Here is a 26163-nt window from a genome sequence, read left to right as displayed (position 1 = left end):
AAAGTGATGCTGGGGAATTATTGCTTGTTCCATGAGAATTGTGCTGTTGATGTAAATCAACTTCTGGGCAAATGGGGATCCCTTGACAACTCTTGAATTCCATCTTGATGACATTCCCAATCAAATAAATACTTCCAGAACTATTGAAATTCTTCCTTCTTGGCTCTCGTGCTTTCTATCAGCCTTTACATAATTAGGGCTATGATCTGAGTTACTTTTGGTTCTGCCAGACTGTTGATAGATTAAGGTTTTCTTCTGCTTTTAGACCTATTATTCTTACCCTGGACATTGGACATTGCACTTCATATTTTTCTTTTCCTTCCTATCCCTAACAGCTAGTCATCTCAGAAGAATGATGGCTCTGAAGGGACTACAGTTTTTCTCAAACTCTGGAAAAGACTGCCTCACAAATACAATTATCTCATTGGTGAGCATCCAAGGAAAAATTGAGGATTAGTAGGTTTCCTACTACAGGTAGTCCTTGACTTGGAACTATTTATTTGTGATTGTTTGAAGTTACAATGGCAATGAAAAAAGCAACTTAGAGCCATTTTTCACACATACAACGGTTGCAGCATTCCTGTAGTCACATGATCAAACTTTGGATGCTTAGCAACTGGCATGTATTTATGACAGTTGCAGTGTTCATGTGATCACTTTTTGCAACCTTCTGATGAGCAAAATCAATGGGGAAGCCGGATTCACATAACAACCATGCTATTGACTTAAGAACTGCATTGATTTGCTTATCACCTTTCACAAGAAAGGTTGTGAAATGGGGCAAAAGTCACTTAACAATTGTCTTGCTTAGCAACAGAAATGTTGGGCTCAATTCTGGTCGTAAGTCAAGGGTTACCTGTACATCCCTAAAGTAAGTGGTTATAAAGGAATGCAGTATCTAAGAGGAAGGTAGAAAAATGTCTCCCTTGAAGGGACCATTGTGAAATTAATCTTGCATTTGATTTGGAGCATGAAGGCCTTGTGTAATTTGATGTGGCAAACATCTCAATGAGTTAAAATATCTCTGACTGATGTTTGCATGATTGGGGACACCGTTGATGTTTTTCTATCAGTTTTTGGCGGTGTCTGTCAAAGCCAGTGGAGGTTTCATAGAACAGGGCTCACCAACAGGTTCTGTCAGCACCAACAGCTTCTGGATCTTTTGGCTGGATTCTCTGGTTATTTTTTCACAGTGTCTTTGTAGCATTTGCATGGTCAATCTTGAGGTCTCTTCCTAGACTATAGAACAAGCGATACATACAGTGGTCATCCATTCAGATGATGCATCCCACCCATCTCATATGGACTCTAATAATCAATGCTAGTGGACTGTTTGATCGAAGACCTCTAGGTTGGGTACATTGTCTTGTCCACAAATTCCACGAATGGAGCAAACAGCTCCCATATGAAATCTCTTCAATTATTTGATGTGCCTTCAGTAGAGAGGCCAGGACTCACATCCAAATAGGAGAGAAATATTCACCTTTTTCTGCAGGGAAAATGTGTTATTCCTAAATTAGGGCTCTCCAAACTTGGCAACTTGTGGAGTTCAGCTCCCAGAATTCCCCACTCAGCATGGCTGGCTGAGGAATTCTGGAACTTGAAGTCCACAAGTCTTCTAGTTGCCAAGTTCAGAGACCTCTGCCCTAAATGATCAAATATGTAACATGGAACCCTCTTTGGGATCCATCACTGTGACAAAGCTTAGACAGTCTCAATAACTCTAAAGTACTTGATGCACCAACTATACTTCATGTGGACCAGGTATCCTTGCCACAATTTTTCATGGTCTTCTAATCTTAATTTGGATTATTGCCGCCTTTGAAAGCATTCTAAGAACTTCTGTTGCACAAAATGTGGTGACTAGAATGTCAGCTGAGATGGACTGAAATGGATGATTTGCTATGTACCCTGAATGAATTTAAAGTGCTTTGATTAAAGGGCTATGAGTGATTCTTTTCAGTGGAGGCAATCTGTCTAATGCTGCCTTAATCCAGGGAGAATCACTTCTCAATCACATTAAAGTCTTTTCAGTTCTTTGAAAAAATCCTCAAAGATAGATGATGGATCTATAATTATTTTTTCTGCTGCTTGTTTGATTTGATTTGATGTGCTCTGCTGCATTATTATTATGAGTAATCTGCAGTTAAATTCACAATGTAAGATTGGTGAACACTTAGTATTCAAGTTCTAACCAAGAATCTAGGAATTATTAAAGTAGAACATACGTGTGTGCGTGTTCAGCTCCAATAAATTTAAAACTTCCAAATATTGAGGTAGTCCTTTAGGTCAGGGGTCTCCAACCTTGGCAACTTTAAGCCTGATGGACTTCAACTCCCAAACTCCCAGCAAAGCTGGCTGGGGAATTCTGGGAGTTGAAGTCCATCAGGCTTAAAGTTGCCCAGGTTGAGACCCCTGCCCTAAATGATCAAATATGTAACATGGAACCCTCTTTGGGATCCATCACTGTGACAAAGCTTAGACAGTCTCAATAACTCTAAAGTACTTGATGCACCAACTATACTTCATGTGGACCAGGTATCCTTGCCACAATTTTTCATGGTCTTCTAATCTTAATTTGGATTATTGCCGCCTTTGAAAGCATTCTAAGAACTTCTGTTGCACAAAACGTGGTGACTAGAATGTCAGCTGAGATGGACTGAAATGGATGATTTGCTACGTACCCTGAATGAATTTAAAGTGCTTTGATTAAAGGGCTATGAGTGATTCTTTTCAGTGGAGGCAATCTGTCTAATGCTGCCTTAATCCAGGGAGAATCACTTCTCAATCACATTAAAGTCTTTTCAGTTCTTTGAAAAAATCCTCAAAGATAGATGATGGATCTATAATTATTTTTTCTGCTGCTTGTTTGATTTGATTTGATGTGCTCTGCTGCATTATTATTATGAGTAATCTGCAGTTAAATTCACAATGTAAGATTGGTGAACACTTAGTATTCAAGTTCTAACCAAGAATCTAGGAATTATTAAAGTAGAACATGCGTGTGTGCGTGTTCAGCTCCAATAAATTTAAAACTTCCAAATATTGAGGTAGTCCTTTAGGTCAGGGGTCTCCAACCTTGGCAACTTGTGGAGTTCAGCTCCCAGAATTCCCCACTCAGCATGGCTGGCTGGGGAATTCTGGGAGTTGAAGTCCATCAGGCTTAAAGTTGCCAAGGTTGGAGACCCCTGCTTTAGGTGTCACTCTGAGGCCTTCAGTCACGATTGATATACCAGCTGGTTTCTTTTTTCATCAGCATTCAACTTTGATCAGCAAATCCCAGCATTTTGTAATTTTTTTTCAATTGCTTTTCCTCAATCCTAGCATCACCTGGTACAGCAACATCAATTTCTTCTTTTCAATGACTATTATATCAGGCAGCAAGGTGCCTGTTTCAATATTAAAGTTCCATAAGACTTTAACCTGCTCATTTTCTAAAACCAGTCCCAGTACTGATGTTCTGAGAAGCTTTTGCTACTTTTAAATTCAAACCTCTGGCAAAGTTTCCAATGAATAATTTTGGCATTTCGGTCATGACACTGTTTATTGTCAGTTTGTGAAATTTTACTGCATCCACTGATCAAATGATAAATTATTTCATTCTTTTTTCTACAAAGATGACATTTTCTGTTATTTGTTAGATGCTGAATTTTCACTTCCAAGGAATTAGTTGGAGAAATTTGTTTTTGAGCTCTTAAAACAAAGCCTTTAGTTTCTTTTTTTAACATTCCTGGTCTTAACCAGCACCATATAGGATTTTTATTGACTTTCCCTTCTGTATCCTTCAAGTGCTATTTCTGCATCAGCTTACTCTTCCAGGATGAGGGGGTATGACCAGCATCATGGCGAGACAACAAGTTCCTCCGCTCCTGGGGGAACTATTGATATCTCAGCTGTTTGGGGGTCTTCATTGACCTAAGCCAACTCGTAGGGTTGGCGAACAAGAGAGGCACGGGCGGACTAACACAGGGATTCTGCAAAGTCCCTGGTTAGTCAGATACAGCCTTTCACACCGAGCGATTGAGAAAGTGGCCATACTGTGCCACTAAGAAGCTGGGGCGGCCACAACTAGAGTGAGGAACTAAAGACAAAGTGCATCATCTGGGTGAGAAATTGGCTCTTGATAATAAAGTTTCTTTTCATACCCACTTGGAATAAATAGAAAGTGAAAAAGTGAAACGGAGCAAAGAGGAGAGGCAGAGGGGGTCTATGACAGCTTTCCACTTCCAGTTTTAGAGTGGCGAAGAAAGCAAGTAAATCTAAAGAAAAGAATGAATTACAGAATGAACTGAAAGAAAGGATTTGATTTGAAAATAAGAGAAGATAGAGAACCTGATTGAATATTTTTTTAATATGGGCAAATGAATTTAAATGAATTGGAACTGAACAGAGTATTTAGAAAACTTTAAATTTTTCTATTTTTTCTAACTGAAACTAAAACTGCAGCACCATCTGGTGACATAAGAGAAAAGACTTTAAACTGAAAATAAGGATGACCTTGATAGTGTTAGCTAGACTGATAAAAAACAGATATTAAAGAAAAAGAAAGACTTGATGTTTTTAATGCAAGATAAATAGTGAACCTTTTGAAAGATTGAAACAATGAACTGGCTGGTTGATTTTGTTTTACTTTTCGGATTTCTATTTTACATTTTTTTTTAACTTTTCAACTTTCTTGTGCATACACTATCTTTGAAGTACTTTTTGAAACTTTTGATTTGACTTTATTGTTGTTTACCATATATTGTGGGAATAGAAGACTTTTGGACCTGGGATTTTTTGTTTTTCTCTTTTTTGCTCGCTTTTTTTTCTCTGGGTTTTTTTTTTTTTGGAGGCAACTTCAGAAAGAGGCATTTTGACTGGGTTTCACTACAGAGAATTGGGATTAAGGCAAAAAGAGCCTGAAGGAAGATAATTGATTTTCTTTTTCTTTTTTTTCTTTTTCTTTTTAAATAAATGCTCTTTATTTTTATTTTTTTCTCTTATTTTTGTGGTGGTCTTATTTTTACTTATATTTTTTCTAATTTACCCAATGGTGGGGGGGGTTAGATATTTGGATTACAAATTGAACCATTTGTGGATTACAAATTGAGTGGCTATCAAATTCAAGAAATGAAGAAATTTACAGCACATCTGCATTCAACGGCAAGTTCTTCTTCTGCAGAATCACAGAAAACATCAGAAATTATGGAGCTTAAAAATATGATACAGATGTTTCATGAAGACCTAAAAGAAAACTTAAAAGAGAGCAAGGAGATGATGGGGAAAACTGAAGAAAGAATTCAAAAAATAGAGGAAAAAGCAAGACAAAGAAAAAAGTGGGAGAACTTGAGGAAAGAATGAGATCAGTGGACAAAAATCACGAAAGAACAATTATTGCATTAGAAATGGACAGATCTGATTATTATTTTTGTATGGATAAATGAACTTAAATGAATTGGAACTGAATGGAGTATTTTGAAAATTTTAACTTTTTCTATTAAAACTGCAGCACCATCTGGTGGCATATCAGAAAAGACTTTAAATTGAAGGAAAAAATAAGGCGACCTTGAAAGTGTTAGCTAGACTGATAAAAAACAGATGTTAAAGAAAAAGAGACTTTGGGAGTGATGTTTTTAATGTAAGATAAATAGTGAACCTTTTGAAAAATTGAAACAGTGAACTGGATGGTTGATTTTGTTTTACTTTTTGGATTTCTATTTTACATTGTTGTTTTTTTACTTTCCAACTTTCTGGTGTATATGTTATCTTTGAAGTACTTTTTGGAACTTTTGATTTGACTTGATTGTTTACCACATATTGGTGGGAATAGAAGACTTTTGGACCTGCGATTTTTTGTTTCTCTTTTTTTTGCTTGCTTTTTTTCCACTTTTTTTTTTTTTGCCAACTTCAGAAAGAGGCATTTTGATTGGGGTTTACTACAGAGAATTGGGATTAAGGCAAGAAGAGCCTGAAGAAGGATAATTGATTTTCTTTTTACTTTTCTTTTCTTTTCTTTTCTTTTCTTTTTGAGGTAGTTGTGGTGGTCTTATTTTTATTTATATTTTTTCTAATCCACCCAATGGGGTGATTAGATATTTGGATTACAAATTAAACCATTTGTGGATTACAAATCGAGTGGCTATCAAATTCAAGAAATGAAGAAATTTACTGCACATCTGCAAGTTCTTCCTCTGCAGAGTCACAGAAAACATCAGAAACTATGGATCTCAAAAATATGTTACAAATGTTTCATGGAGACCTGAAAGAAGACTTAAAAGAGGTCAAGGAGATGATGGGGAAAACTGAAGAAAGAATTCAAAAAATAGAGGAAAGAACAGATCAGACAGAGAAAAAAGTGGGAGAACTTGAGGAAAGAATGACATCAGTGGACAAAAATCATGAAAGGACAATTATTGCTTTAGAAATGGATAGATCTGATTATTATCTAAGATTTCAAAATGTAGAGGAAGAGAAGGGGAAAAATCTGGCAGAAGTTATGGCAGAGATACTGGCAGAAATGATGGAAGAACCTAAAGAGAAGATATTAAATGAGATTGACAAAATATTTAGCATACACACAAGATATGCAATGAGAAATAAACTACCAAGAGAAGTTCATGTAAAATTCACAAAGAACACAATAAAAACAGAAATACTACAAATAGCAAGGAACACTCCAATAAAATATAAGGATAAAGAGATAGTAGTACTGAGACAAATACCCAGAAGAGTGAGAGACCTGAGAAAAGAATATCATTGTCTGACAAAATTGCTAATCCAAAAAGGAGTGAGCTTTCAGTGGTTAATCCCAGAAGGAATATTGGTGACCTGTCAAGAACAAAGACACAGATTAGATTCCATAGACAAAGCGGAAACATTCTGAGAAGTTTTGAGGACCACTTAAAGATGGAAAACTGGAAACAGCAAGAGAGACTAAAGACCAAGAAGAAACTGTAAAGGAGAAAGAAGAGATAACAAAAGGAAGAACACAAGAGCAGGAAGAGAGCAATAAGAGAAGGAGTGAGGGCAAAAGTGGTAAAAGAACAGAGAGAGATAAGAGCAACAAGATCGACAAAGATTACCAACAAGTAAACATGGAAGAAATAAAAGCAATATCAATATCAAGTTCCCACAGAGCGGGACTCCTTAGGGTGCCGTCAGCCAAACAATGTCGACTGGTGGCCCCCAGGGGGAGGGCCTTCTCTGTGGGGGCTCCTACCCTGTGGAACGAGCTTCCCCTTGGGCTTCGACAATTACCTGACCTTAGGACCTTTCGCTGTGAACTTAAAACCTATTTATTTCATATGGCTGGACTGGCTTGATTTTTAAATTTTTGTAATTTTATAGGGGGTAATTTTTATTTTAAATTTTCTGGCTAATTGAATAAGTTTTTTAAGGGTTGTTTTTTAATATTATGTGTGCTTTTGTCTGTATTTTATTTGCCTGTTCACCGCCCTGAGTCCTTCAGGAGAAGGGCGGTATACAAATTAAAATATTATTATTATTATTAATAAATGTAAATGGACAAAATTCGGCAACAAAAAGAAATAGAACTCTAAATAAATCAAACAGACTAAAGATGGATATTATATGCTTGCAAGAAGTTCACATCAGGAAACAACATAAAAAACTACTAAAACACTCAAAATTGGGAATATGATTTACTTCATTGATAGGCCAAAGTAAGAGACATGAAGACATGTTTCCTATTTCCAAACAGAAGTCACGTTTTCACAAGGACACAGAAGATGGGGATACCAGAAAGTAACTTTCTACCCAATGCAAATTCAAGGAAGTGGAAAATTGTATTTCAGCAATTACAGAGGAGCTAGACCTGTGATGGCGAACCTATGGTTAGCGTACCAGAGGTGGCATGCAGAGCCCTCTTTGTGGGCATTGTGCTGTGAGCAGCTGCTCTTCTGGTTTCCAGTGCACACAGGCATGCCAGACAGCTGATCTTTGTGCATGCCAGAGCCCTGAAAACTAGAAGACCAGCTGGCCAGCGCACATGTAGGCGCCGGCCAGCTGGTCTTTGGATTTTCAGGTCTCTGGCGCACACAAAGACCAGCTGGCTGGCATGCATGTGCACTCTGAAAACCAGAAGACCAGGTGACCCAGCCAGCTGGTCTTCAAGTTCCTGGGGCTGTGGTGCATGCACACACATGCACATTCCGTTTGGGCACTCAGTGCCGAAAAGGTTCGCCATCACTGAGCTAGACTATTTGGCTTCCTGCAATGTATGACCACCAGAATACAGACTGCATGTGAGCAAAGGAGCTGATGAGATTTTATTTATTATTGGTTGATTTCTATAATGGCAAATCCATTAGGATAGTCCTGCAAATTCACAAGATTAATTGCACATTATTTGGGTGGCACTGAGACCTTCACCATTATGCAATCCATTATTACATGAGTGAATGATCAGGGTAGCTGTTGTTTATACAAAATCCTACAGGCCGCCTTATCTTGTCTTCAGTGGGATACTACTCCTGTAATTTTACTAACATAGACATAAATATAGGTACAGCTCATAAGTGACTGATTTTCAATTCATAGAAAATGTCCATTTCTTGAATGGACCAATTCCATAGACAACATATAACCATCCAGAGTATTTGATAAAGAAGGATAAAGTAATAAATATCAGAGCATTTTAATTTCCTGGATGCTCCATTCCAGATATCAAAGTAGACATTTGAGGGGGAAGGGAACTTTCCCAGCATTGTTGAATGAGAGACTACTCATTCAAAAGGCATGAAAAGGTATCAGGCTATATCAGAAGGTCTCAAAACAATGTTGTTGTTTTTAAAAAACCCACATTACAGTTACTAATTGATAAGGTACTTTTAATCTGTTTTGCACATAACCTGCATCTGACTAACCAACCTGTCTTCTCCTCTCTTTCCCAGTTTTGATGCCCACCTCATCCCAATTTAAATCCTATATCAGCTTAACTACTCAAGGCATCAAATGTAGTTCACAAAAACCTATTATTTATCTATCTATCTATCTATCTATCTATCTATCTATCTATCTATCTATCTATCTATCTATCTATCTATCTATCCTCTACCTTTATTATTTTTATACAGAACCCAAGGCAGCAAACATAGCTAATATTCCTTCCTTCTAGTTTCCCCACAAGAACAAAACCCTATGAAATGAGTTGAGCTGAGAGAGAGTGATAGGCCCAAAGTCATCCAGTTGGCCTGAGTTTGACACCCCTGGTCTAAACAGATGCTACAAGATTCCTGATTTTGGTTTACCATAGACTACCATACTCTCCTTCTATGATGTGCTGGCTGAACAAATTGACTATAGCCACAACAGGGGCAAATGAAGTGCAATAGGTACCTCTGGAACAGAATAGGCCAACTTGCCGTTGCCAATTCATTATGGCCAACTTGCCATGGCTAGCTCACCATGAGACAACTCGACATGGGAGAATTCAATAATTTAATTTCATTATTTAAAATAATTGAAAAAATATTTTGATTTTTGTCATTCACATTTCATTTTGTCTCTCCTTTGGCATCCTTTCTTTAATGATTTTATTCTACCAGTTCTTTAATATTAGTGTAACTCTTGTCCCACAGTGATTTGTCCCATGGTGAGTTGGCCAAGGCCAAGTTGGCCAAGGTGTGGCTCAGGCTGTAAGAAGCCTGTTATTAAAACACAGCTGCCTGCAATTACTGCAGGTTCTAGTCCCACCAGGCCCAAGGTTAACTCAGCCTTCCATCCTTTATAAGGTAGGTAAAATGAGGACCCAGATTTTGGGGGGGCAATAAGTTGACTTTGTAAATATACAAATAGAATGAGACTATTGCCTTACACACTGTAAGCCGCCCTGAGTCTTCGGAGAAGGGCGGGATATAAATGTAAACAAAAAAAAAAGCGCCAAATGGATGAGACTATTGCCTTACACAATGTAAGCCATCCTGAGTCTTCGGAGAAGGGCGGGATATAAATTCAAATAAAAAAAAAAGTTATAGGAAATCTAGGGGCCTTGTCTGTGGACTTACTCCTATCCTAAAAAATTGAACCTGTACATTGATATGAGGAAGAACTTCTATATTATAGCATTATTTCTTGGATTTTTCAGCTTTTATTTACCCTCAATTGTCAAAGATTTTATACTAGTTCTTGAGCAAAGGGCACAGAAATATATTTGTATTTTAATATCAGACATGATATTAGGAACTTATTTTTTATTCACATGAAATCTAGCTAAAAAACATCAAATTAAGTGCAGCTCATATTCCATTGAAACGGGAAGAAACTTTTTGGAAAACAAACAAATAAAAAACACAGAGGTTGCGATAGATTGTGTTCTTCAATGTAATTTGCAGTCAATATCATAATCCTAAATTATTTAGTAAATAAACAAAAATAGATCAAAACATTTGATCAGACCAGAAGCTCAGCAGTGAATAAAATTGATTGCATGCACTTTGAGCATGAATAAAAAGACTTTATGATTTATTGACATGCTGAAGATTAATCTGAGGCCACATAAAGCATTAAAGCAGAGTAGTAAGTTTGATTTGTAGGAATTTTGAAAACATTTTAACAATAAAGAAAAAAGATATTGCATTATAAAACAATAGAGGGTTTTTTTCCAACAACTTACAGAGACTTTGAAAAAAAATAACTGCAATGGAAATAATTGGAATTGTTTTGTAATTAATTCTTTAATGCTATTGCCTAATAGCTTTACTAATGAGCTTTATGTGGAAAATGGGACATTAACATCTAATACAGAACACTGAAAAATCAATATCTGGATTTGCCATGTTTTACTGTCAAACTAATAATCAAAATGAGATGTTAATTAATGCATGCAGCTACAAATTGGCCATTCATCACTGATTTCTTTTTGTTCAGAGTACCAGATGCTTTTCTTACTCTTTCTAATTTTATAAACTTTAAAGTAAATTTTCTTAATTTGTGTAATTTTAATGAATGGAAAAATGAAATACATCAAGGATGGACCTGAATTTTAATAGCATCCTTGGTATTTCTAGATATAAATCATCCTGTATCTACTTGACTATTCACCAAAGTTATGACATTTGAATTTCATATTTGATTATTTTCAATTTTTTCTGTTTCAGTTTTTGTTTACTAATTTATATCTGACAATGGATTAACAAGATAAGTGAATGAAGGATAAATCCAAGCATCATGGTTAAATGGATCATCACGTTCAGAAATAACTTGTCATTGTATATCTTGTAAACAAATATTATTCAGCAGTTAATACTAACTTCATGGCCTGTGGGCCTTCTGCAGGCTTTTAGCTAACTGCATTGAGAAATAGATTGCCAGGCTATGATTGATAAGTTGCTATTATTGATCCTGAACTATAATTACACTATTATATAAATTATCCTTGTCCAGGCATGACAACATTCTAAACATGATTCCCCCCCCCCCACAAAGTACTTAAAATTAATGGATTCTTGTGGCCCATTTAATACATTTTATGAATCTGCTCCACTTATATCATCATGTGCTCTGCATCTTAGAAAGGTGACATTGATGGAGACATCATGTACAGACTGAAGTGTAACACTGAGCTTGACAATTTTGGGGTCATCAACAGTTGAATTTACAACTAGAGGTGAGAGTTGCAAAATGAATAGGGCTTCTTCACAGGTGTGGGCAGGAATGGGATTTTGGCATAAACTTTGGGGAGGAGTAATTTTTTTAAGGTTATATGCCTATTGGGAACTTACACCACAATTTACATGTGGGGTTTTTTCTGTGTGTGTGTCCTTCATGAATTATTCATAACCCTCTTAAAACCATCTGAAGTTGTAGCCGTCATCATTCTGGTGATGAACTCCAAAGGTTAATGTGAAGAGGATTAAGCATACAATCATGGTTCAAAGGGACCCCCCACCACCACCACAAAGGGAACTCAACAATTCCTTATGGTTCTTCTGAGACTGCTGATTGGCCACCCTTGGTCTAGTAGCGACTAACTGTGCTTACTAACAGCTAACTCTTAGCAGTTGTATTAAGTTGGCGTCCTCATTATTAGCCTTGGATAAAACTATATTGCATTACCTCATGGTTATTACTGCTAAGTCTTGATTTTAAAGGATTATTCTACTTTATTTTAGTATATACTGTGTATTTTATGCAGTATATAAATATATACATTATTTTATAATTCACTGTAAATCATCTTGAACACAGTTACTATAGATTGGAGGGAGCAATTAAAACACTTTGAATAATACATGCATATTTGTGAGGGAGATTCTGCAAATCAAAGTACATATATCACTAAAAAAACCTTAAAAAGCTTAAAAGCATGTAACTAAAAAAAAATATGGCCAATAAAAACAATTCAGCATTTAGGGGTAGGGGAGAGTTAGTAAATTTCATCTTATAAAACATCAGCCACATATGCTAACTGTTAAATGCATACTTTATTTCTGGATTAAATATGACTTGTTTTGTCTGCTTAATGGTCAGTCATATATTATGAAAAATCATAACCCTGAGCCTAGCTGCTGAGTAAATTTGGGGAGAACAATGCGTATATCACCCTCAGATCGTATTATGAAAACTACAGAAGCATACCAATCTAGCTTAGGAGTTTCAAACTTGATTTCATTGAAGGCCACAACAGGATTGTATTTGACCTTGGGGAGCTGGGTGGGCATGGCACTCATGCTGGGGGTGCCTATGGTGGCCCGAGTGCTCTGCCAGTGAAAACAGCACGCAGCCTTCCTGAGCTCCATTTTCACTGGCAGAGACACCATGGGCTGGTCCTTCATTTTTCCAGGGCAGCCCTGCGTGCCAGTTCTAAACACCCTGCAAGCCAGATCCACCCGCAGGCCTTGAATTGGACAACCCTAAGTTTTTTCAGTAAAAACCTTAAAGCATGTAACTAAAAAAAATATGGCCAATAAAAACAATTCATTATTTAGGGTTAGGGGAGAAAATTTCATCTTATAAAACATTAGCCACATGTGCTAACCACAGCCAGAGGAGACTCCGTGTATTAGGAAACAGAAACAGGTCAGGTGTAGGGTCTCAACTCACTGTCTTTTCATGGACCATGTTAATGAAGCCTACAGACCATGTGCTTGAATGTATACTTGCTCTGTGTATAGACACATGTTATATGTTGAAGAAACTTCACCATTTCCTTACCTGTCAAACTGGCAACCTTGCCAACATTGACAGGGCAAGTGACTAGTATATAAAATGAGAGCAAATCCCACTTCCTATTAGCCTTAATGAAGTTATCTAGTTGGGTAATAAAACATCTGCAAGGAAATCAGCAAGCTCAAGGACTCCGCAGTTCAACACTGAGCTACAAATATTCTCTTCTGTTGGAGCCTCCTCTGTCTACAGAGGTATTCCCCAAAATTGGAGGAGCCTCCTTTCTCAGGTTTCCAACAATTCAAGGAAAGCCTCATGGGTAGGAATATGTTATCTCCTACAAATAGTCATCTTCCATGGATGTTGAGCTACATAAATGGCAAAGGATTGCATTTTGCATTGATTCTCATTTCTTGTCCTTTGATATGTAATTCCTACTTTTGAGGCTAGGGTGTTCATATGAGAACAGCTCCATAGGGATAGAGGCATTTCTGGGAAGCAGAAATTTAGTTATGATAAACACAGAGTCTTAATGTAGCTAGTCACGGAAATATTAAAATCTCCTCCTCCTCCTCCCACTAGGACACAGGGAACATTCTTTCCCTGGTTCAATATTTTGCTCTTTAGTGATTTCACTATACATAGAATGATCACCTTGGCTGGGAATCATTCAGAAAAATAAAACATGTTCTGCAAATATATAAAACATTTTATTTTCATAAATAAATATAAATCAGGGGTCTCCAACCTTGGTCACTTTAAGACTTGTGGACTTCAACTCCCAGCCAGCAAAGCTAGATAGTACATCTATGTTGTTGTTGTTGTTGAATTGCTAAGTCATGCCTGACTCTCTGGGTCCCCATGGTCCATAGCATACCAGTCCCCACCTCCATCCTCCACTGTCTTCTGGAGTTTCCCCAAATCCGTGTTCATTGTGTTGATGACACTATCTAACAATCTCATCCTCTCCCTTCCCCTTTTGCCTTAAATCTTTCCCAACATCAGGGTCTTTTCTAAGGGTCCTCTCTTCTCATTAGGAGGCCAAAGTATTTGTGCTTCAGCTTCAGTAGCTGTTCTTCCAGTTCATCTATAATCAATATTAGTTAAATATTTAGATGAAAAGTTGCACGTTGCTCAGATCACAAGGTGTTTGAAGGGACACATAAAAGGATATGTAGGAACTAAGCTTCTTGTTGTGAGTTGGAAAGCTGGGTTAGATGAATGTTTGAAAAGATCTAGTAGGGGTCTTCCTATGAAATATGAAAAATTCATAATTATAGAATTAGTATACTGTTGATAAGACATTTCATGAACTGTTAGTACATTACACAGAATATGTCTTTTTGAATTTGGACATTATTACCATTAAAAAGTAAAATGGAGTTGCCTTGGATATTAATTTGATACAGTCTACAGTCTTAATGAAGAATTAAGTATCTTCCATTGCTAAGAAGACAGGAACTTCAAATCATTTTGATTCAAATAATCAAAAAGAAACAATCATTCATGTTAGCCCTTTTTCCAAATTCTGCCTCTATTAGGGTCACTCAGATAATATCATATCTGCAACTTCTAGTCATCAGAACATTTATTTATTTATTTTATCGAGTACATATTAGATAATATATATAGGTATAAGCCTGAATTGAATACATAAAATGAATACAATTAAAGGGAACATTAGGACAGGGATGGTAGGCACGCTGGTGCATGCCCCTTATAGACCTCTTAGAAATGGGGTGAGGTCAACAGTAGACAGTCTTAGATTAAAGTTTTGGGGAGTTTGCCTGGAATGCACTACCAGACCACAGAGTCTGGTGGTGCATTCCAGGCATTAACAACTCTGTTACTGAAGTCATATTTTCTGCAATCAAGTTTGGAGCGGTTCACTTTAAGTTTGTAACTATTGTGTGCTCGTGTATTGTTGTGGTTGAAGCTGAAGTAGTCACTGACAGGTAAAACATTGTAGCAGATGATTTTATGAGCTATGCTCAGGTCATACCGAAGGCAGCATAGTTCTAAATTTTCTAAATTTAGAATTTCAAATATGGTGGCATAAGGTATTTTGTTGCAAGCGGAGGAGTGGAGGACTCTTCTTGTGAAGTATTTCTGGATGCACTCAATTGTATTAATATCCGATATGCAGTGTGGGTTCCAGACAGATGAGCTGTATTCGAGAATTGGTCTAGCAAATGTTTTGTATATATATGTTTCAAGTACTTTGATGGATAATTTTAGGGGGGGGGGAAAGATACTTGTAAATGTTGCCTTCAGTGAAAACCATAGGTGTCTCTTTTCTTATCTCTCTGTCCATACACATACACCGAAGTGTGCCAGTGGAAGTGATCTACAATTAGAATTTGTGTTCGGTAGGATTTAATGTCACGGTGGAAAAAAATAATGACTTTCTGAATCTCCTCTAATTTTCAGGCATGCCGTGTGCGAGAAACAGTTACAGTTTTATTTTTAATGACTTCTGTCTGTGTATCACATCAGAGCTTGATGGAAGCACCTTCACATCATATCTTCAGAAGGAGAAAAGAACAGTACCGATTTGCCTCGAGCTGTAACACTGAACTTATTTTAAAAGGGATGCTGTTTCACTACCTTCATTCCAGAACCTTGGAGTACATCCCTTTATTTTTATTTTTTAACATGACCAGGACTAAGAGGATGCATCTGTTAACTTCTACCTGTTTCCATCAAGGACTTCCCCTCTCTATCAGTTCCCTGGGTATGTCTGACATGATCATAGAGAGCACTCTTTTTTTTTTTTCAGCATACAGTGGCCTTGAATGATGGGGAAGGAAATAAAAGAGGAACAAGAAAATACTATTTATTTGAATTAGCTCTTGTCTTTATTTTGAGCAACTTAAGATGCTAAACCTAATGCTCTCTAAACCTGTTTTCTGTTCAATAGCCCTATGAGGTGGAATAGCAATGTAGCAATGAGTCTTTATTGATTAGTCCCTGGGCCATATCAAAGTGCAAAGTTCCAGAAACAAATTATTATTAAAATTTGATAAAAGAAATTTAAAATGAAATTGGAAAAAAATACGATCTAAAATGAAATTGGAATAAAATAGAGTCTAAAATGAAATTGGAATAGAGTACAATAATTTAAGATATAGATAAAATATGATAAAATTATATTTCGGTGTCACCCCTGCAATCTACCCCAATCAGTCTCACCTATGCAGAACTTAACTGAACCATTTTGCTTAAGTACTGTGCTGTATTAAATGTTATTTTCAGATTCTGACCGCATATAAGGTAAGTTGTTTTGATATGGGGAGCCCAATGGGTCATTCGTTTGGTATATAGACCTAGGTACCTGTCTCTCACCCTCTTGTACAGGCAACAATCAAATAGGATGTGAACCAGGTCTTCTACCTCTGCTGCTCCGCAAATGCAGAGATGTTCATTATAGGGTATAGAATGGAATCTCTCATATCTGACCCTTGGGTCAAGCTGTTCAAATCTCGCTCACATAAATATCTCCCTTAGATGTTTTTGGCAGTTGTAACTTCAAATAGCTATTAATTTGAAAATATGTTTGTATTTGCTTAGCCGTTTCAAGTTACCCACCTTACTAAGGATAGCTATGTCATTTTGTATTTCTATATCCTTAATTCTTTGGGCCGCTCTTTTCTTAAATCATTCTCCTGTTATGCAAAAGAAAGGAAGGCTTCTGACAAAATTTGTTAGTTTGGTGATCCAGGAGATTGTGAAGTGGAATAGGTTAAAATGCTAGTAGAGAGGGAAAGGTTAGCGAACAAACAGATTGACGATAGCATCTTTGTTTTCTGAAACTCTGATAAATACAGAACAATCTTGTCTGAGTCTCTCACCATCCCTAAGTCAGGCATACTCAGACTAATAATCATATTATCCTTTTCTGCTTTTAATTTTCTTCCCACTCTCTTTGTCTCAATCACTTAAACTATAATCAACTTCTGCCCACGTTCCTCAGCTTCCCCAAGTTTTCTTTCCATAGTTTCCCCACTAGTTTTAAAATTAAAAATGTTCAAGTTTTTCCTTGACCATTATATATTTGATATTTTGTACAAATGAGCTACTTCTGTGATTTCTGGAATACTTTTGTCTCCCAAAACATAGAGAAGAGAAAAGAAGAGAAGGGCACTTTTGCAGCATTATTTGATGGGTTCAACAATTACAGTAGGTTTTTTTCCCCACCATCCTTTGATGTTTTTTAACTTAAGCTTAGCATGAAGTGTGAGCAACTATAGAGAGGATAAAGGGAGGAAACGATGACTTACTATGATGCCATTTTTCAAATGCTGCGTCTTATGTGCATGTATCAGATGATAATTAGAAGTATGTGATTACAGCATTTCTGTAATTATAACACCACACCTATAAGTTTTGAAATTATTGAGGTTTGCTGCATAGGACATTGACCCAACCGATAATGCCTGATTACCATGTGGACCCTGATGTGGACAAAATGGAAAGCAAAAGGAGAAAGGGAGGTCAGAGGATGAAATGGTCATCGACACAGAGGGCCTGAGTTTGGGCAGACTCTGGGAGAAAGTGGGAGTCCTTGGGTCCTGGCGTGCTATGGCCAAAGGCAGGGGTGAAATCCAGCAGGTTCTGACAGGTTCTAGAGAACCGGTAGCGGAAATTTTGAGCAGTTCGGAGAACCCGCAAATACCACCTCTGGCTGGCCTCAGAGTGGGGTGGGAATGGAGATTTTGCAATATCCTTCCCCCAGGAGTGGGGAGGGAATGGGGATTTTGCAATATCCCTCTCCTGTCACACCCACCAAGCCACACCCACATAACCGGTAGTAAAAAAAAATTGGTTTTCACCACTGGTCCATGGTGTTGTGAAGCGTTGGGCATGACTCAGCAACTGAACAACAACAACCATGCAGTGATTTATTGTGATCTATAGACCAAAGGTTATCTGGGTAGGAGAGAAGACAGGAGGTACTTATATAATTGGATACTGAATTGTAGCCTGATTTTACAATACAAGAAAAAAAATGGAATAAAGAATAAAATTACATTACTGTGCAAATTGAAGGGGGGAAAAAACTTTTGAAAAAATGATGGAAAGCAGAAGGACCAGTCTGTGAGAACAAGAGACAATGCCAGTAGGTGAAGATGGATGTCTTGCTTATTAGAGATTTTTAACATCACATCAAGGTCAGGATGGAGAAAGGGAGAATGTAATAGTCTGGAAAGTAGAGATAATTGATCGCACATAATTAGGCAGCTTAAGTACTTTGAAAAAAGAATGCATTCAAAACAGAAACCAATCAAGAAGTTAATTTTCAAGGAGAGAGGGAAAAAAAAGAGAAGGCATTATATTGAGTTATTGTTTCAGAGAATTTGAAAATAAAGGACCCTACCCTGCATAAATGATCTAGATGTAATAGGGTGATAAGATGGAAACATGAACACTTTTGAAATTTAACTCAAATGCAACTGTACGCCAGCCTCTACTCTTCTGTGGGGAAACATTAGTAGTAGGACCATGCAAAGCTTTCAAGCAGTGTTTTAGTCTGGCAAACGTTCCATCTAATCACCCGATCAAAGCAAATTAATGAATCAAAGTAAGGACCTCTTTGAAGCAGGGAATCCAATCAAGTGGTAGCTTATCAATGGTTTCCTCTGCTTGGTGGTTGTCACCGACAACATATAACATTGCAAGCTTAATTCCACATATGGAGAATGCTGGGAGGTGGGTTGAGTGATGGGATCAGTTTTCTGACACTAACACATGTAGCCAACTAATCAGTTTAAATTTTTTTAAATTGTCAGCCTATCGGAGCTCTTTTCAGCTTTCGATTTCTTGTACAGCCAGCCACCAGCTTTAACTTGGTTTTCATTTTGTTAGTAGAAAGTTTTAATCCTGGTTGCTCGTCTAACCCAGCTTTAAGTTTTCTAGATGTGAGCTCCAGTCTCTTGTGCATTCTACAAATATGTTTTGTTAAAACAATTAATTTGTGTATTTTCTGCAAAGTGAAGATCTCTTACCAGTAGTGGGTTTCAAAATTTTAACTACCGGTTCTGTGGGTGTGGCTTGGTGGGCGTTGCAGGGGGAAGGATACTGTAAAATCTCCATTCCCTCCCCAATGCAGGGGAAGATTACTGCAAAATCCCCATTTCCTCCAGATCAGCTGGGACTTGAGAGGCAGAAAATAGATGGGGTGGGGCCAGTCAGAATTTTTACTACTGGTTCTCCGAACTACTCAAAATGTCCGCTACCGGTTCTGCAGAACTGGTCAGAACCTGCTGAAACCCACCTCTGTCTCTTATGGTCTGTTTCACTATTATCATCACCTTTTCCCCCTATCAGGTAAGATGGGGAAGAATTTGGGCAAATCTGGTGAAACTATTCAGTGAAGATAATTTGAAATTTAGATCCAGGTCTCTTCATTTGTGCAAAACTGGAAGCTGAGAGCAGCATCTTTTCCCAACCTAATGCCTTCCAGTTCATTGCACTTTACATTCCACCAACTCCAGCTAGCATGACCATTAGCTAAGTATTTGTTTCATTTATTCATTTTCATTTATTTATTTATTTTATTTATTATTAATTATCTATAAATTTATTATATATAGAAAATTATTCAATTTCTATAGCATGCCAACTCAATCAAAGACTCTACATGATTTATAATTCCAAAATTATAAAACAATAAAAAAATTAAAGTCAATCTTAAAAACATCCAAAATAAATAAATATACTACAGCAGCTGTGATACCTGGCCAGTTAACAATAAAGCCAGGAAATGGATTTTCTTAGCACATTCAGCTCCCCAGGCTTCTGAACACAACCATATGCTTAAAGCTTCATCAAAGGCCAACAGAGTTGGAGCCATTCTACTCACCAAATGGAGGATATCCAGCAGAGCAGGGGCCACTGCAGAAAAGGCCCATCTTCTTGTCCCTACTAGCCAACACGCTGGCTGATGTGGTCTGCAATATGTCCAATCTGCTAGATCAGGCATGACTTAGATTTTCTGCTTATCCACTAATACTTGCCTGGAAGTAAGTCCTTTGAACTTCCATGGGAACTAACCTCTAAGTAGACTTGTACCAAATTTTGTTTTAAGCAGTGGTGAAATTCAATTTTTTTTACTACCGGTTCTGTGGGTGTGGTTTGGTGGGCGTGGCAGGGGAAGGATACTGCAAAATCTCCATTCCCACCCCACTCTGGGGCCAGCCAGAGAAGATACTCAAAATTTCTGCTACTGGTACTCCAGAACCTGTCAGAACCTGCTGGATTTCACCCCTGGTTTTAAGCCCTCAAAGCAGTCTTTGTTTTTCATGTATTTCTAACCCGATATCAGCTTCCTTGCCTGGACCTACACGCAATAGTATTGCACATTTCAGGCTTTTGAACAGTGCTTATTTCAGTTAATTGTATGATATAGTGTGTCCCTTTTGCAGATGAATTCCTTTCTCCTTTCTATTTCGGTTTCCAATGCTTTTATTCAGGGATTTTTTGCCCCTGATGAATTTGATTCTTATGGAAGCTTGTACAGCAATAAATGTGTTAGTCCTTAAGGTGCTGTTGGATGCTGCCTTTTCAATCCATCTATTAATCATTTTCTCTCTCTTGCTTTCAAACAGAACGCAACCAATCTAGTTGCCCTTTGGTTTGGGGCAAATTTTAGGACAATACTCTATTTTTGCAAATAGTCTCTTTTGACTTAGCTAGATAGAATAAGTAATGAGAGGGGAGAGTTGAAATCCTGTTCAGAGTTGTAAAATATAGTAAGTTAGATTGCAGGTCCCCATTCTTAATTCTTAGTTCCCTTCCTAGTGGATCAATTAATGTCTTCTTTCAAATTTATTATTACGTTTGTCAAGCCCACATTCTTGCTGGATTGTTGCTTAGATTGTCAGACTCAACATTTAACACTGTTTTTAGTTTTACACATTTCTTTTGATAATAGGGGTCTTTAGTCAGAGAGCCCCCACAAGGAACTTTGTGTAGCATGTACTAGTTGTTAAAAATAATCCTTCCATGAATGATTCATAACAGTCTTGAAGGTATATAAACTACAAATGCAGTGGTGGGATTCAAAAATTTTTACTACTAGTTCTATGGGCGTGATTTGGTGGACGTGGCAGGGGAAGGATACTGTAAAATCTCCATTCCCTCCCCGCTGCAGGAGAAGGTTACTGCAAAATCCCCATTTCCTCCTGATCAGCTGGGACTCGGGAGGCAGAGAATAGATGGGGAGGGGCCAGCCAGAATTTTTACTACTGGTTCTCCGAACTACTCAAAATGTCCGCTACCGGTTCTGCAGAACTGGTCAGAATCTGCTGAAACCCACCTCTGTCTCTTATGGTCTGTTTCACTATTAACACCACCTTTTCCCCCTATCAGGTAAGATGGGGAAGAATTTGGGCAAATCTGGTGAAACTATTCAGTGAAGATAATTTGAAATTTAGATCCAGGTCTCTTCATTTGTGCAAAACTGGAAGCTGAGAGCAGCATCTTTTCCCAACCTAATGCCTTCCAGTTCATTGCACTTCACATTCCACCAACTCCAGCTAGCATGACCATTAGCTGTTTCATTTATTCATTTTCATTTATTTATTTATTTTATTTATTATTAATTATCTATAAATTTATTATATATAGAAAATTATTCAATTTCTATAGCATGCCAACTCAATCAAAGACTCTACATGATTTATAATTCCAAAATTATAAAACAATAAAAAAATTAAAGTCAATTTTAAAAACATCCAAAATAAATAATTATATTACAGCAGCTGTGATACCTGGCCAGTTAACAATAAAGCCAGGAAATGGATTTTCTTAGCACATTCAGCTCCCCAGGCTTCTGAACACAACCACATACTTAAAGCTTCATCAAAGGCCAACAGAGTTGGAGCCATTCTACTCACCAAAGGGAGGATATCCAGCAGAGCAGGGGCCACTGCAGAAAAGGCCCATCTTCTTGTCCCTACTAGCCAACACGCTGGCTGATGTGGTCTGCAATATGTCCAATCTGCTAGATCAGGCATGACTTAGATTTTCTGCTTATCCACTAATACTTGCCTGGAAGTAAGTCCTTTGAACTTCCATGGGAACTAACCTCTACGTAGACTTGTACCAAATTGTGTTTTAAGCAGTGGTGAAATTCAATTTTTTTTACTACCGGTTCTGTGGGTGTGGTTTGGTGGGCATGGCAGGGGAAGGATACTGCAAAATCTCCATTCCCACCCCACTCTGGGGCCAGCCAGAGGAGATACTCAAAATTTCTGCTACTGGTACTCCAGAACCTGTCAGAAACTGCTGGATTTCACCCCTGGTTTTAAGCCCTCAAAACAGTCTTTGTTTTTCATGTATTTCTAACCTGATATCAGCTTCCTTGCCTGGACCTACATGCAATAGTATTGCACATTTCAGGCTTTTGAACAGTGCTTATTTCAGTTAATTGTATGATATAGTGTGTCCCTTTTGCAGATGAATTCCTTTCTCCTTTCTATTTCGGTTTCCAATGCTTTTATTCAGAGATTTTTTGCCCCTGATGAATTTGATTCTTATGGAAGCTTGTACAGCAATAAATGTGTTAGTCCTTAAGGTGCTGTTGGATGCTGCCTTTTCAATCCATCTATTAATCATTTTCTCTCTCTTGCTTTCAAACAGAACGCAACCAATCTAGTTGCCCTTTGGTTTGGGGCAAATTTTAGGACAATACTCTATTTTTGCAAATAGTCTCTTTTGACTTAGCTAGATAGAATAAGTAATGAGAGGGGAGAGTTGAAATCCTGTTCAGAGTTGTAAAATATAGTAAGTTAGATTGCAGGTCCCCATTCTTAATTCTTAGTTCCCTTCCTAGTGGATCAATTAATGTCTTCTTTCAAATTTATTATTACGTTTGTCAAGCCCACATTCTTGCTGGATTGTTGCTTAGATTGTCAGACTCAACATTTAACACTGTTTTTAGTTTTACACATTTCTTTTGATAATAGGGGTCTTTAGTCAGAGAGCCCCCACAAGGAACTTTGTGTAGCATGTACTAATTGTTAAAAATAATCCTTCCATGAATGATTCATAACAGTCTTGAAGGTATATAAACTACAAATGCAGTGGTGGGATTCAAATTTTTTTACTACTAGTTCTATGGGCGTGATTTGGTGGACGTGGCAGGGGAAGGATACTGTAAAATCTCCATTCCCTCCCCGCTGCAGGAGAAGGTTGCTGCAAAATCCCCATTTCCTCCCGATCAGCTGGGACTCGGGAGGCAGAGAATAGATGGGGAGGGGCCAGCCAGAGGTGGTATTTACCGGTTCTCCGAACTACTCAAAATTTCCGCTACCGGTTCACCAGAACTGGTCAGAACCTGCTGAATACCACCTCTGTAGAAATGTCAGAAAAACCAATTCAGTCCATTTGACTAAATTGCAAGGATAGATTCAAAGGACTCACATCCTACACACCCAGGAAGGTTTTATTAAAAGGGATTTGTGCTTTATACATATGAGGGACACTGCCATGGTCCAGTTCTAATTTAGAAGCAAATGACCATGATTACACTGTAAGCCTTTTCCATGATTTATAGACTAATAAAATGGTTGCTGCTTTAGGGATGCTTTCAAAAGAGAGAAATGAGGGACATTACTAGAAAGAATAAGCAGCTCTGGATCTTGCGGTTGTTTTGTTTGTTTCAAAATGATTTGCCCATTGAAGGGATATGGCTGAATGTTGCCTCTCTATGCTATCTATACATCACAGATTGCCCAACTTCGTTCTTGAGGGCATGGCATTTTATTAGGTGGAGACACATTGCATTAGGCACTTGACTGTCTTCCTTCAATCGATCTGATGTTTCACACCTTCAAAAAGCATTATTAAAGAGCCGTCTCCTAAAATACTACATTAATCTCTCTCCTCTCACAGTTGATTTAGCAAATCTGAAAAGGACTTGAATAGGGGCTTGGGTGGATACAACTCTTCAGAAGTTTTGGGAGGATTCCCCCCATCCCATCATTTTCTGAGTTTTCAGGCAATTATAAGAAGCAAAACATAGAGTCGCTCTATGAGGGAGATGGGTAGTCTGTAAATATGATATTTGTTTGTTTGTTTACTTATTTGATAGTTTTACAAATAACTTAAGACATTGAACATATCTAACATACAGGGTGAAATGCTCCCGGTTCGGACCGGCTCACCCAATTAGGTAGCGATGGCAGCTGCTGGTTCGGAGGACCGGTAGCAAAAATCCCTTCCCCCCCCCGCCTCTGCTGAGCTGCACCATCAGCAGAGGGTATTTTTTTTTTACTTTTAAAAGTTTTTCTTCAGCCGAAGCATGCCTTTAAAAGTTAAAAAAAAAACCACTGATGATTGCGGGGTTGAGCAGAGACCACCAGAACCCTTTTAAAGTTTTTTTTTTAAAAAAACCCTCTTCAGCCAAAGGGGAAGAAAAGAAAGAAAAAACCTTGAGGTTTTAAAAGCCTCCTCTGGCGATTCCAGAAGATTTTCCTGATCCTCACAGGCTTTTAAACTCACTTTTTAACAGCCCCCACTTACAAGAGCCCCCACCCATGCCCAGTCAATTCCCCCTCCTCACTTACCTATAATTACTGCTCTTTCGGGCTGGCAATGCCATGCTTTCTCCAGCTACTGAAGAAAAAAAAAAGTTTGCTTTGACTTCCTGCTTTGCTGAATGAGGAACTCTGGGAGTTGAAGTCCACAAACTAAGTTACTAAGGTTGGAGACCCCTGTTCTAAAAAAATAAATAAAAATAATAAAATAAAATATTTGTGCAGCTCTCTGAGATTTGATGTGTTTCTGTAGTGTTTCACTCTAACTACACAAACACACAAAATCTCACAAAGCTGTATGTGGCATTGTGTGTGTGTGTGTGTGTCAGTTGTGTTGTGTGTGTGTAAAGTGTGAAAGTGTGGGGTGCTGCTTTTTGCAGGGGCCATTTTGTGTGAAGTGCAGCTGCTTTTACATTGTGTGTGAGTCAGTTGTGTTGTATTGTGTGTGTAAAGTGTGAAAGTTGGTTTTTGGTACCTTTTATTGTTTTGTATACCTTATTTATTATTTTTATTATTTATTGTTATTGGCCATGCCCACCCAGTCATCTGACCAACAAGCCACGCCCACCAATTAAGCCACGCCCACAGAATCGGTAGGGAAAATTTTTAGATTTCACCCCTGCTAACATGTCTACTTCTTCCTATTTTTCCCAGAACAACAACCTTAGTTGGGCTGGGAGACAGTGATCCGCCCTAACTCACCCAACCCGCTTTCAGGCCTAAAATAGGATTAGAACTCACAGTCTCCCGCTTCTTAGCCTGATGCCTTAACCATTAGACCAAACTGGCTATATATAATACATAGATGCATACTTATATACTGCTGTCTTAAGTTTTCAGAATTTTAAGGGGTCCATTATTTTAACCTTATAACTCTCATGGCAAAAATCAGCCTGAGTGTCTCACAGTTTTCCAGAAGTGGAAGGAGGGCCTTAACTCTCTGAAAATCCTTTTTGCTTCTTAATATCCCAACACCAGAAATGCAGAAAATAATAATAATCATATTTGGCTTCCCAAACTTTGAGAGCTAGACATGAAGTGCTTGCAAATGATGAATTATCCTTGATAAACTAAGTAATTACTTAATATACTCTTGCTATCGGAATAAATAATAATAGAAAACAAGACAAAGACTAGTGAATATATTTAAAAACAATCTAATACAGGATCAATAATACTACCAGGAACAGCAAAATGGAGACAGGTAGGAACATTTTTTTTAAAAAAAAAGGTATTTCTAGTGAAAGAAGGGAGGGAGGGAGGAAGGAATTATATAATAATTCTCTTAAAACTTACTCCACTTAGAAAAAATCTATTTAATTGTTAATCCAAAAGTATTATGAATTTGGAAACAAAGGAACAAAAGAATTTCTACTAGACTCTGAAGGTTTGGGATGTATCTCCCAGAGCCTCAAAAGTCATTACCAAATTGTAATTTTTAATGTGACTGAAAGGGAAAATTATTAAATACATGACTGGTGAGTCATTTCAGTTAACGTAAAATGTGCATAAAATG

This window comes from Ahaetulla prasina, chromosome 1 (assembly GCF_028640845.1).
Source record: "Ahaetulla prasina isolate Xishuangbanna chromosome 1, ASM2864084v1, whole genome shotgun sequence".
NCBI lineage: Eukaryota > Metazoa > Chordata > Lepidosauria > Squamata > Colubridae > Ahaetulla > Ahaetulla prasina.
This window is presented reverse-complemented; position numbering follows the sequence as displayed.